The sequence below is a fragment of the Mustelus asterias genome, chromosome 12, assembly GCF_964213995.1.
Source record: "Mustelus asterias chromosome 12, sMusAst1.hap1.1, whole genome shotgun sequence".
NCBI lineage: Eukaryota > Metazoa > Chordata > Chondrichthyes > Carcharhiniformes > Triakidae > Mustelus > Mustelus asterias.
In genome coordinates this window covers 51,548,323-51,561,089 of record NC_135812.1, presented here as the reverse complement: position 1 = coordinate 51,561,089, position 12,767 = coordinate 51,548,323, and the positions used below count along the sequence as shown (strand labels likewise).

At 44.9% G+C, this 12,767-nt stretch overlaps 1 protein-coding gene across 2 annotated transcripts in view; it reads left to right on the top strand.

Annotated features, from left to right (window-relative positions):
- prkrip1 (PRKR interacting protein 1) overlaps window positions 1-12,767 on the top strand; it is a 65,271-nt gene that overhangs the window by 44,413 nt on the left and 8,091 nt on the right. The gene's annotated exons all lie outside the window — the stretch shown is intronic.

Below are 12,767 nucleotides of genomic sequence, written 5' to 3'. Positions count from 1 at the left end.
TTGAGGTTCATAAGGAGGAGGTGTTAGCAACTCTGGAAAGTGTGAAAATAGATAAGTCCCCTGGGCCAGATGGGATTTATCCCAGGATTCTCTGGGAAGCTAGGGAGGAGATTGCAGAGCCTTTGGCTTTGATCTTTATGTCGTCATTGTCTACAGGAATAGTGCCAGAAGACTGGAGGATAGCAAATGTTGTCCCCTTGTTCAAGAAGGGGAGTAGAGACAACCCTGGTCATTATAGACCAGTGAGCCTTACTTCCGTTGTGGGCAAAGTTTTGGAAAGGATTATAAGAGATAGGATTTATAATCATCTAGAAAGGAATAATTTGATTAGGGATAGTCAATACGGTTTTGTGAAAGGTAGGTTGTGCCTCACAAACCTTATTGAGTTCTTTGAGAAGGTGACCAAAGAGGTGGATGAGGGTAAAGCAGTTGATGTGATGTGATGTATATGGATTTCAGTAAAGCGTTTGATAAGGTTCCCCACGGTAGGCTAGTGCAGAAAATACGGAGGCATGGGATTGAGAGTGATTTCGCAGTTTGGATCAGAAATTGGCTAGCTGTAAGAAGACATGGGGTGGTGGTTGATGGGAAATGTTCATCCTGGAGTTCAATTACTAGTGGTGTACCGCAAGGATCTGTTTTGGGGCCCCTGCTGTTTGTCATTTTTATAAATGACCTGGATGAGGGCGTAGAAGGCTGGGTTAGTAAATTTGCGGATGACACTAAGGTCGGTGGAGTTGTGGACAGTGCGGAAGGATGTTGCAGGTTACAGAGGGACATAGATAAGCTGCAGAGCTGGGCTGAGAGGTGGCAAATGAAGTTTAATGCGGAAAAGTGTGAGGTGATACACTTTGGAAGGAGTAACAAGAATACAGAGTACTGGGCTAATGGTAAGATACTTGATAGTGTGGATGAGCAGAGAGATCTCGGTGTCTATGTGCATAGATCCCTGAAGGTTGGCACCCAGGTTGATAGGGTTGTTAAGAAGGCGTACGGTGTGTTAGCTTTTATTGGTAGAGGGATTGAGTTTCGGAGCCATGATGTCATGTTGCAGCTGTACAAAACTCTGGTGCAGCCGCACTTGGAGTATTGCGTACAGTTCTGGTCACCGCATTATAGGAAGGATGTGGAAGCATTGGAAAGGGTGCAGAGGAGATTTACCAGGATGTTGCCTGGTATGGTGGGAAGGTCTTATGAAGAAAGGCTGAGTGACTTGAGGCTGTTTTCGTTAGAGAGAAGAAGGTTAAGAGGTGACTTAATAGAGGCACACAAGATGATCAGAGGATTAGATAGGGTGGATAGTGACAGCCTTTTTCCTCGGATGGTGATGGCTAGCACGAGGGGACATAGCTTTAAATTGAGGGGTGATAGATCTAGGACAGATGTTAGAGGTAGGTTCTTTACTCGGAGAGTAGTAAGGGCATGGAATGCCCTGCCTGCAGCAGTAGTGGACTCGTCATATGGATGATATTGGATAGTGTAGGTTAGATGGGCTTTAGATTGGTTTCACAGGTCGGCGCATCATTGAGGACCGAAGGGCCTGTACTGCGCTGTAATGTTCTATGTTCTGTGTTCTATTTATCTAAACTGCACTTTCATTCTCTCTCTCTCTGCAGTGATGCTTGGTAAAAGTACATTGCATTTATCTGAACTGCACACTCATTCTCTCTCTCCGCAGAAATGCTTGGTTAAGGTACATCACATTTATCTCAACGGCACTTTCACTCTCTCTTGCTCACTCTCTCCGCAGAAATGTTTTGTGAAAGAACATTACATTTATTTGAACTGCACCCTCATTCTCATTCTCTCTTTCTGCAGAGATACTTGGTAAAAGTACACTGCATTACTCTGAACTGCTCACTCATTCTCTCTCTGCAGAGATGCTTGGTAGAAGAACCTTACATTATCTGAACTGCATACTCATTCTCTCCCCTTGCCACAGCATTGTTACATCTCACAATGTCGAAATATTTTGCAGCTCTGATCTCTAGTGATTTATTAAACAATAAGCAAAGGACTCAAACCCCAACTCTCTAATTCCTGCTCCGTCTAAACAGAGACTGCCTGTTGGTTCTTCCCCCAGAAATGGACTGTCTTGTCTGGTTGGATTCATAAACTCTGCCCATTTTAAGCATTAATTTTTAATCAACTCATTCCCCTAGCTCTGAGCAGTTCCCTGGACTATAATTTTCTCCACCATCTAGAACAAACAAAGTTGTTATCTCTGGTGCTAGAACAAACAAAGTTGTTATCTCTGGTTTGTTACCCGTGCCACGTGGTAGTGAGGAGAGGAATAGGGAGAGAGAGCAGTGGAACACGTGGTTACAGGGATGGTGCAGGAGGGCGGGATTCAGATACCTGGACAATTGGGGCTCTTTCTGGGGTAAGTGGGACCTCTACAAACAGGATGGTCTGCACTTGAACCAGAGGGGTACCAATATCTTGGGGGGGAAATTTGCTAATGCTCTTCGGGAGGGTTTAAACTAATTCAGCAGGGGGGTGGGTACCTGAATTGTAGCTCCGGTGTACAGGAGTTTGAGAGTAGTGAGGTCATGGATGAGGTTTCAGAATCGCAGGAGTGTACTGGCAGGCAGGAAGACGGTTTGAAGTGTGTATACTTCAACGCCAGGAGCATCCGGAATAAGGTGGGTGAACTTGGAGCATGGGTTGGTACCTGGGATTTCGATGTTGTGGCCATCTCGGAGACATGGATAGAGCAGGGACAGGAATGGTTGTTGCAGGTTCCGGGGTTTAGATGTTTCAGTAAGTGCAGGGAAGGTGGTAAAAGAGGGGGAGGTGTGGCATTGTTAGTCAAGGACAGTATTACAGTGGCAGAAAGGACATTTGATGAGGACTCATCTACTAAGTTAGTTTGGGCTGAGGTTAGAAACAGGAAAGGAGAGGTCACCCTGTTGGGAGTTTTTTATAGACCCCCGAAAAGTTCCAGAGATGTAGAGGAAAAGATTGCAAAGATGATTCTGGATAGAAGCGAAAGTAACAGGGTAGTTGTACTGGGGGACTTTAACTTTACAAATATTGACTGGAAAAGCGATAGTTCGAGTACTTTAGAGGGGTCGGTTTTTGTCCAGTGTGTGCAGGAAGGCTCCCTAACGCGGTATGTAGATAGACCAACAAGAGGCGAGGCCACGTTGGATTTGGTACTGGGTAATGAACCAGGCCAGGTGTTAGATTTGGAGGTAGGTGAGCACTTTGGTGATAGTGACCACAATTTGATTACGTTTACTTTAGCAATGGAAAAGGATAAGTATATACCAAAGGGCAAGAGTTATAGCTGGGGGAAAGGAAATTATGATGCGATTAGGCGAGATTTAGCTGGCATAGGTTGGGGAAGGAAACTGCAGGGGATGGGCACAATTGTAATGTGGAACTTGTTCAAGGAACAGCTACTACGCGTCCTTGATAAATATATACCTGTCAGGCAGGGAGGAAGCAGACGTGTGAGGGAACTGTGGTTTACTAAGGAGGTTGAATCTCTTGTGAAGAGGAAGAAGGAGACTTATATTAAGATGAGACGTGAAGGCTCAGTTAGGGCGCTTGAGAGTTACAAGTTAGCCAGGAAGGACCTAAAGAAAGAGTTAAGAAGAGCCAGGAGGGGACTTGAGAAGTCTTTGGCGGGTAGGATCAAGGAAAACCCTAAAGCTTTCTATAGGTATGTCAGGAGTAAAAGAATGACTAGGCTAAGATTAGGGCCAGTCAAGGACAGGAGTGGGAAGTTGTGCGTGGAGTCCGAAGAGATAGGAGAGGCACTAAATGAATATTTTTCATCGGTATTCACACTGGAGAGGGACAGTGTTGTTGAGGGGAGTACTGAGATGCAGGCTGTTGGACTGGATGGTATTGATGTTCATAAGGAGGAGGTGTTAGCAATTCTGGAAAGGGTAAAAATAGATAAGTCCCCTGGGCCGGATGGGATTTATCCTAGGATTCTCTGGGAGGCTAGAGAGGAGATTGCAGAGCCTTTGGCTTTGATCTTTGTGTCGTCATTGTCTACAGGAACAGTGCCAGAAGACTGGAGGATAGCAAATGTTGTCCCCTTGTTCAAGAAGGGGATTAGGGACAACCCTAGTAATTATAGACCGGTGAGCCTTACTTCTGTTGTGGGCAAAGTATTGAAAAGGATTATAAGAGATAGGATTTATAATCACCTGGAAAGGAATAATTTGATTAGGGATAGTCAGCACGCTTTTGTGAAGGGTAGGTCGTGCCTCACAAACCTTATTGAGTTCTTTGAGAAGGTGACCAAAGAGGTGGATGAGGGTAAAGCGGTTGATGTGGTGTATATGGATTTCAGCAAAGCGTTTGATAAGGTTCCCCATGGTAACCTTTTGCAGAAAATACGGACACATGGGATTGAGGGTGATTTAGTGGTTTGGATCAGGAATTGGCTAGCTGTAAGAAAACAGAGGGTGGTGGTTGATGGGAAATATTCATCCTGGAGTTCAGTTACTCGTGGTGTACCGCAAGGATCTGTTTTGGGGACACTGCTGTTTGTCATTTTTATTAATAACTTGGTTGAGGGTGTGGAAGGATGGATTAGTAAATTTGCGGATGACACTAAAGTCGGTGGAGTTGTAGACAGTCCAGAGGGAAGTGGCAGGTTACAGAGGGACATAGATAAGCTGCAGAGCTGGGCTGAGAGGTGGCAAATGGAGTTTAATGCGGAAAAGTGTGAGGTGATTCACTTTGGAAGGAGTAACAGGAATACAGAGTACTGGGCTAATGGTAAGATACTTGGTAGTGTGGATGAACAGAGGGATCTGGGTGTCCATGTGCATAGATCCCTGAAAGTTGGCACCCAGGTTGATAGGATTGTTAAAAAGGCGTACAGTGTGTTAGCTTTTATTGGTAGAGGGATTGAGTTTCGGAGCCAGGAGGTCATGCTGCAACTGTACAAAACTCTGGTGCGGCCGCATTTGGAGGATTGCGTACAGTTCTGGTTGCCGTATTATAGGAAAGATGTGGATGTGTTGGAAAGTGTGCAGAGGAGATTTACCAGGATGTTGCCTGGTATGGTGGGAAGATCGTATGAGGAAAGGCTGAGTGGCTTGAGGTTGTTTTCATTAGAGAGAAGAAGGTAAAGAGTTGACTTAATAGAGGCATACAAGATGATCAGAGGATTAGCTAGGGTGGATAGTGAGAGCCTTTTTCCTCGGATGGTGTTGGCTAGCACGAGGGGCATAGCTTTAAATTGAGGGGTGAGAGATATAGGACAGATGTTAGAGGTAGGTTCTTTACTCAGAGAGTAGTAAGGGCGTGGAATGCAGCAGTGGTGGACTCGTCAACGTTGAGAGCGTTCAAGTGGTTATTGGATAAACATATGGATGATATTGGAATAGTGTAGATTAGAGGGGCTTTAGATTGGTACCACTGGTCGGCGCAACATCGAGGGCCAAAGGGCCTCTACTGCGCTGTAATGTTCTATGTTCTATGTTCTCATCTGTCCTAAAGCCACCACTCCCCGTGCCTTATTCCTCCCTATTTCCTGTCCAATACCCCCTCTCTCTATCCAAAACCTGCTCTGAACAGACCCCTGTATTATAAACCTTCCTTCCTTTCAAATATCCCCCTCATCCCCGAACTCCAATGTGCATCTGAACCTTTGTTGCTTGTGAACAGCAAACCCCTGAGAGACCCTTTGTGCAAAACCCGACAGGTCTATTATCGGTGTAGAAAAATGGATGACTGTCAAAGCTTCGAAATCAATTCTCCTTCAGAAGGAGAAAGAGAAAAAGTGGAAATTGATTAAAACATGCAAAGATTATTGAAACAAAATATACACAGCAAGAACCCAAGACTCCTCTCACTCACTGAAATTCACAATCTCACTGGGGTGGGAGGCGCTGGCCAGAGTTGATTGGAAAGGGACCCTCGCAGGGAAGATAGTGGAATAGCAATGGCAGGAGCTTTTGGGGGTTATTCGGGAGGCACAATAGCAATTCATCCCAAGGAAGAGGAAACATGCTAAGGGGAGGGCAAGGCATCCGTGGCTGATGAGCAAAGTCAAGGACAGCATAAAAGAAAAAGCATACAAAATGATGAGGATTAGTGGGAAGCCAGAGGATTGGGAAGCCTTAAAAGCATCTCTCGCTTTTAGGAGGACGGAAAAAGCAATAAAGGGGTAGAAGATGAAATATGAGTGTAAGCTAGCTAGTAATATAAAAAAAAGAAAGGAAGAGTTTTTTTCGATATATGAAAGGTAAGAGGCAAAAATAGCCATTGGACCACTGGCGAAGTAATAACAGGAAACAAAGAAATGACAGAAGAACTGAATAGTTACTTTGCATCAGTCTTCATTGAGGAAGGCACCAGTGGGATGCCAGAGCTCCAGGAGAGTCGGGGGCACAGGTGGATGTAGTGGCCATCATTCAGGAGAAGATTCTGGGGAAACTGAAAGGTCGGAATGTGGATAAATCACCTGGACCGGATGGACTACACCCCAGGGTTCTAAAAGAGATAGCTGAGGAAATTGTGGAGGCATTGGTGGTGATCTTTCAGGAATCACTGGAGGCAGGGAGGGTACCAGAGGACTGGAAAGTAGCTAATGTAACACTGCTGTTTAAGAAGGGAGGGAGGCAGCAGACGGGAAATTATAGGCCGGTTAGCCTGATTTTGATCATTGGCAAGATTTTAGAGTCCATTATTAAAGATTAGGGCACACGGAGTTGGGGGTAATGTGTTAAAGTGGATTGGGGACTGGCTATCCGACAGGAAGCAAAGAGTCGGAATAAATGGGTGTTTTTCCGGTTGGAGGAAGGTAACTAGTGGCGTGCCGCAGGGATCGGTACTCGGGCCGCAACTGTTTACCATTTATATAGATGATCTGGAGGAGGGGACGGAGTGTAGGGTAACGAAGTTTGCAGACGACACAAAGATAAGTGGAAAAGTGAATCGTGTGGAGGACGGAGAAGATCTGCAGAGAGATTTGGACAGGCTGAGTGAGTGGGCGAGGATATGGCAAATGGAGTATAACGTTGATAAATGCAAGGTTATACACTTTGGAGGAAATAATAACAAATGGGATTACTATCTCAATGGAAACAAATTAAAACATGCTACCGTGCAAAGGGACCTGGGGGTCCTTGTGCATGAGACGCAAAAGCCCAGTCTGCAGGTACAACAGGTGATCAAGAAGGCAAATGGGATGTTGGCCTATATTGCGAGGGGGATAGAATATAAAAGCAGGGATGTCTTGATGCACCTGTACAGGGCATTGGTGAGGCCGCAGCTGGAATACTGTGTGCAGTATTGGTCCCCTTATATGAGGAAGGATATATTGGCATTGGAGGGAGTGCAGAGAAGGTTCACCAGGTTGATACCGGAGATGAGGGGTTTGGATTATGAGGAGAGGCTGAGGAGATTGGGTTTGTACTCGTTGGAGTTTAGAAGGATGAGGGGGGATCTTATGGAGACTTATAAGATAATGCGGGGGCTGGATAGGGTGGAGGCGGAGAGATTCTTTCCACTTAGTAAGGAAGTTAAAACTAGAGGACACAACCTCAAAATAAAGGGGGGTCGGTTTAAGACAGAGTTGAGGAGGAACTTCTTCTCCCAGAGGGTGGTGAATCTCTGGAATTCTCTGCCCACTGAGGTGGTGGAGGCTACCTCGCTGAATATGTTTAAAGCGCGGATGGATGGATTCCTGATCGGTAAGGGAATTAAGGGTTATGGGGATCAGGCGGGTAAGTGGTACTGATCCACGTCAGATCAGCCATGATCTTATTGAATGGCGGGGCAGGCTCGAGGGGCTAGATGGCCTACTCCTGCTCCTATTTCTTATGTTCTTATGAGATCACGGAGTACTTGGAAGTGCATGATAAAGTAGGACTGAGTCAGCACGGCTTTGTCAAGGGGAGGTCATGTCTGACAAATCTGTTAGAGTTCTTTGAGAAGGTAACAAGGAAGTTAAATAAAGGAGAAGCAGTGGACGTGATTTATTTAGATTTCCAGAAGGCCTTTGACAAGGTGCCGCATAGGAGACTGTTAAATAAGTTAAGGATAAGATCCTAGCATGGATAGAGGATTGGCTGACTGGCAGAAGGCAGAGAGTAGGGATAAAGGGGTATTTTTCAGGATGGCAGCTGGCGATTAGTGCGTGCCTCAGAGGTCGGTGCTGGGACCACAACTTTTCACAATGTACATTAACGATTTGGAAAGAGGAACTAAAGGCACTGTTGCTAAGTTTACAGATGATACAAAGATAAGTAGAGGGACAGGTATATTGAGGAAGCAGGGGGGCTGCAGAAGGACTTGGGCAGGTTTGGAGAGTGGGCAAAAAAGTGACATGGAATACAATGTGGAAAAGTGTGAGGTTATGCACTTTGGAAGGATAGATTATTTTCTGAATGGGAAATAGCTTAAGAAATCAGAAACGCAAAGGGACTTGGAGTCCTTGTTCAAGATTCTCTTAAGGTTAACGTGTGGGTTCAGTCAGCAGTAAGGAAGGCAAATGCAATGTTAGCATTCATCTCGAGAGGCCTAGAATACAAGAGCAGGGATGTACTTCTGAGGCTGCAAAAAGCTCTGGTCAGACACCAGTTGGAGTATTGTGAGCAGTTTTGGGCCCCGTATCTAAGGAAGGATTTGCTAGCCTTGGAAAGGGTCCAGAGGAGCTTCACAAGAATGATCCCCTGGAATGAAGAGCTTGTCATATGAGGAATGGTTGAGGACTCTGGGTCTGTACTTGTTGGAGTTTAGAAGGGTGAGGGGGGATCTTATTGAAACTTACAGGACACTGCGAGGCTTGGATGGAGTGGACATGGAGAGGATGGTTCCACTGGTAAGAAAAACTAGAACCAGAGACCATAAGACCATAAGACATAGGAGCGGAAGTAAGGCCATTCGGCCCATCGAGTCCACTCCACCATTCAATCATGGTTGATTTCAACTCCATTTACCCGCTCTCTCCCCATAGCCCTTAATTCCTCGAGAAATCAAGAATTTATCAATTTCTGTCTTGAAGACGCTCAACGTCTCGGCCTCCACAGCCCTCTGTGGCAATGAATTCCACAGACCCACCACTCTCTGGCTGAAGAAATTTCTCCTCATCTCTGTTCTAAAGTGACTCCCTTTTATTCTAAGGCTGTGCCCCCGCGTCCTAGTCTCCCCTGTTAATGGAAACAACTTCCCTACGTCCATCCTATCTAAGCCGTTCATTATCTTGTAAGTTTCTATCAGATCTCCCCTCAACCTCCTAAACTCCAATGAATATAATCCCACGATCCTCAGACGTTCATCGTATGTCAGGCCTACCATTCCTGGGATCATCCGTGTGAATCTCCGCTGGACCCGCTCCAGTGCCAGTATGTCCTTCCTGAGGTGTGGGGCCCAAAATTGCTCACAGTACTCCAAATGGGGCCTAACCAGTGCTTTATAAAGCCTCAGAAGTACATCCCTGCTTTTGTATTCCAAGCCTGAGGGCACAACCTCAGGCTAAAGGGACGATCCTTTAAAACAGAGATGAGGAGGAATTTCTTCAGCCAGAGTGGGGAATCTGTGGAACTCTGCCGCAGAAGACTGTGGAGGCCAGGTCATTGAATGTCTATAGAACCATAGAACATTACAGCACAGAAACAGGCCTTTTGGCCCTTCTTGGCTGTGCCGAACCATTTTTCTGCCTAGTCCCACTGACCTGCACCTGGACCATATCCCTCCACACCCCTCTCATCCATGTACCTGTCCAAGTTTTTCTTAAATGTTAAAAGCATTCACCACTTCATCTGGCAGCTCATTCCACACTCCCACCACTCTCTGTGTGAAGAAGCCCCCCTTTAAACTTTTCCCCCTTCACCCTGAACCCATGTCCTCTAGTTTTTTTTCTCCCCTAGCCTCAGTGGAAAAGGCCTGCTTGCATTCACTCTATCTACACCCATCATAATTTTATACACCTCTATCAAATCTCCCCTCATTCTTCTACGCTCCAGGGAATAAAGTCCTAACCTATTCAACCTTTCTCTGTAACTCAGTTTCTCAAGTCCCGGCAACATTCTTGTAAACCTTCTCTGCACTCTTTCAACTTTATTAATATCCTTCCTGTAATTAGGTGACCAAAACTGCACACAATACTCTAAATTCGGCCTCACCAATGTCTTATACAATCTCACCATAACATTCCAACTCTTGTACTCAGTACTTGGATTTATAAAGGCCAATGTACCAAAAGCACTCTTTACGACCCTATCTACCTGTGATGCCACTTTTAGGGATTTATGAATCTGTATTCCCAGATCCCTCTGTTCGACTGCACTCTTCAGTGTCCTACCATTTACCTTGTATGTTCTACCTTGGTTTGTCCTTCCAAAGTGCAATACCTCACACGTGTCTGCATTAAACTCCATCTGCCATTTTTCAGCCCATTTTTCTAGCTGGTCCAAATCCTTCTGCAAGCTTTGAAAACCCTCCTCACTGTCCACTACACCTCCAATCTTTGTATCATCAGCAAATTTGCTGATCCAATTTACCACATTATCATCCAGATCATTGATATAGATGACAAACAACAATGGACCCAGCACTGATCCCTGTGGTACACCACTAGTCACAGGCCTCCACTCAGAGAAGCAATGCTCCACTACCACTACCACTCTCTGGCTTCTTCCATTGACAGTAAGAAATCTCACAACACCAGGTTAAAGTCCAACAGGTTTATTTGGTAGCAAATACCATAAGCTTTCGGAGCACAGCTCCTTCGTCAGATGGAGTGGATATCTGTTCTCAAACAGTGCAAACAGACACAGAAATCAAATTACAGAATACTGATTAGAATGCAAATCTCTACAGCCAGCCAGGTCTTAAATGTACAGACAATGTGGGTGGAGGGAGCATTCAACACAGGTTAAAGAGATGTGTATTGTCTCCAGACAGAACAGCTAGTGAAATTCTGCAAGTCCAGGAGGCAAGCTGTGGGGGTTACTGATAATGTGACATAAATCCAACATCCCAAGTTCCGCACACATGAGGACGGCCTAAACCGGGATGTTGGATTTATGTCACATTATCAGTAACCCCCACAGCTTGCCTCCTGGACTTGCAGAATTTCACTAGCTGTTCTGTCTGGAGACAATACACATCTCTTTAACCTGTGTTGAATGCTCCCTCCACCCACATTGTCTGTACATTTAAGACCTGGCTGGCTGTAGAGATTTGCATTCTAATCAGTATTCTGTAATTTGATTTCTGTGTCTGTTTGCACTGTTTGAGAACAGATATCCACTCCATCTGACGAAGGAGCTGTGCTCCGAAAGCTTATGGTATTTGCGACGAAATAAACCTGTTGGACTTTAACCTGGTGTTGTGAGACTTCTTACTGTGCTTACCCCAGTCCAACGCCGGCATCTCCAAATCATTCTTCCATTGAGCCAATGTCTAATTCAATTTACTACCTCTCCATGTATACCTAGCGACTGAACCTTCCTAACTAACCTCCCATGCGGGACCTTGTCAAAGGCCTTACTGAAGTCCATGTAGAAAACATCCACTGCCTTTCCTTCATCCACTTTCCTGGTAACCTCCTCGAAAAACTCTAATAGATTGGTTAAACATGACCTACCATGCACAAAGCCATGTTGACTCTCCCTAATAAGTCCCTATCTATCCGAATATTTGTAGATCCTACCTCTTAGTACTCCTTCCAATAATGTACCTACTACTGACGCCTATAATTTCCTGCATTACTTTTTTGAGCCTTTTTTAAACAACGGAACAACATGAGCTATCCTCCAATCATCCGGCACCTCACCCGTGGATACCGACATTTTAAATATATCTGCCAGGGCCCCTGCAATTTCAACACTAGTCTCCTTCAAGGTCCGAGGGAATAGCCTGTCCGGTCCTGGGGATTTATCTACTCTGATTTGCCTCAAGACAGCAAGCACCTCCTCCCCTTTAATCTGTATAGGTTCCATGACCTCCCTACTTGTTTGCCTTATTTCCATAGACTCCATGCCAGTTTCCTTAGTAAATACGGATGCAAAAAACCCATTTAATATCTCCCCCATTTCTTTTGGTTCCATACATAGCCGACCACTCTGATCTTCAAGAGGACCAATATCCCTTACTATCCTTTTGCTCTTAATATACCTGTCGAAGCTCTTAGGATTATCCTTCACCTTGTCTGCCAAAGCAACCTCATGTCTTCTTTTAGCCCTCCTGATTTCTTTCTTAAGTAGTTTCTTGCACTTTTTATACTCCTCAAGCATCTTATTTGCTTCCTGTTGCCTATACATGTCATACATCTCTCTCTTTTTCTTTATCAGAGTTCCAATATCTCTCGAGAACCAAGGTTCCTTATTCTTATTCACTTTGCCTTTAATCCTGACAGGAACATACAAACTCTGCACACTCAAAATTTCTCCTTTGAAGGCCTCCCACTTACCAATCACATCCTTGCCAGAGAACAGCCTGTCCCAATCCACGCTTTTTAGATCCTTTTTCATTTCTTCAAATTTGGCCTTTTTCCAGTTTAGAACCTCAACCCGTGGACCAGATCTATCTTTATCCATGATCAAGTTGAAACTAATGGCGTTATGATCACTGGAACCAAAGTGTTCCCCTACATACACTTCCGTCACTTGTCCTAACTCGTTTCCTAATAGCAGATCTAATATTGCATCCTCTCTAGTTGGTACCTCTATATATTGATTTAGAAAATTTTCCTGAACATATTTTACAAACTCTAACCTGTCTAGACCTTTAACAGTATGGGAGTCCCAATCTATATGTGGAAAATTAAAATCCCTTACTATCACAAC